Below are 991 nucleotides of genomic sequence, written 5' to 3'. Positions count from 1 at the left end.
AAGATGATAAATGAGCAAAGGCCTGAAGAATATGTAGCAGAGAATCACTCAGGTACCTGAAGGTAGAGCATACTAGACAGCAAGACATGAGTGGGGGGGGATAAAGACACATATGTAATACCTTAATCAATAAAGAAAAGAAAAGAAATTTTAAAAAGAAGAACTCAAGGGGCAAACACAGTGGTAAGCACAAACCATCTCTCTTGTGTAATTTTTAAATGATGGTCAAGGTTGTGAAAGAGAAATAGCAAAATGGGCTGCTTCCAAATCTGGGCTATTATAAATAATGCTGCAGTGAACACAGGGGTGCACATATTCTTTCAAATCAGTGTTTCAGGTTTCTTCAGAAAAAGTCCCAAAAGTGGGATCACTGGGTCAAAGGGAGTTCCATTTTTAATTTTTTGAGGTAACCCCATACTGCTTCTCACAGTGGCTGCACCAATCTGCATTCCCACCAACAGTGGACAAGAGTTCCCTTTTCTCCACATCCTTGCAAATACTTGGTTTGTTGATTTATTGATGACTAGTGACCTGGTGCACAAAATTCGTGCATGGGGGAGGGAGTGTTCCTCAGCCTGGCGTGCACCCTCTCCAATCTGGGACCCCTCGAAGGATGTCCTGCTGCCAGTTTACAGGGATCAGGTCTAAACCAGCAGTCGGACATCCCTCTCGCAATCCGGGACTGCTGGCTCCTAACCACTCACCTACCTGCCTGCCTGCTGGCCTGCTCACCCCAACTGCCCCCCCTGCAAGCCTGCTTGCCCCAACCTTCCCTCCCCTCCCCACTGGCCTGCTTGCCCCCAACTGTCACCCTGCTGGCCTGTTCACTCCAAACTGCCCCCTCGCTCCCCCCACTGTCCTGATCACCTCCAACTGACCCCCAATGATGGCCTGCTTGCCCCCAACTGGACCCCCTGTGGGTCTGCTTACCCCCAACAACCCCAGCCCCCACCCGCCTGATCACCCACAACTGCCCTCCCCTTTGGGGCTC

Source organism: Myotis davidii, unplaced genomic scaffold (assembly GCF_000327345.1).
Source record: "Myotis davidii unplaced genomic scaffold, ASM32734v1 scaffold214, whole genome shotgun sequence".
Taxonomy (NCBI): Eukaryota; Metazoa; Chordata; class Mammalia; order Chiroptera; family Vespertilionidae; genus Myotis; species Myotis davidii.
This window is presented reverse-complemented; position numbering follows the sequence as displayed.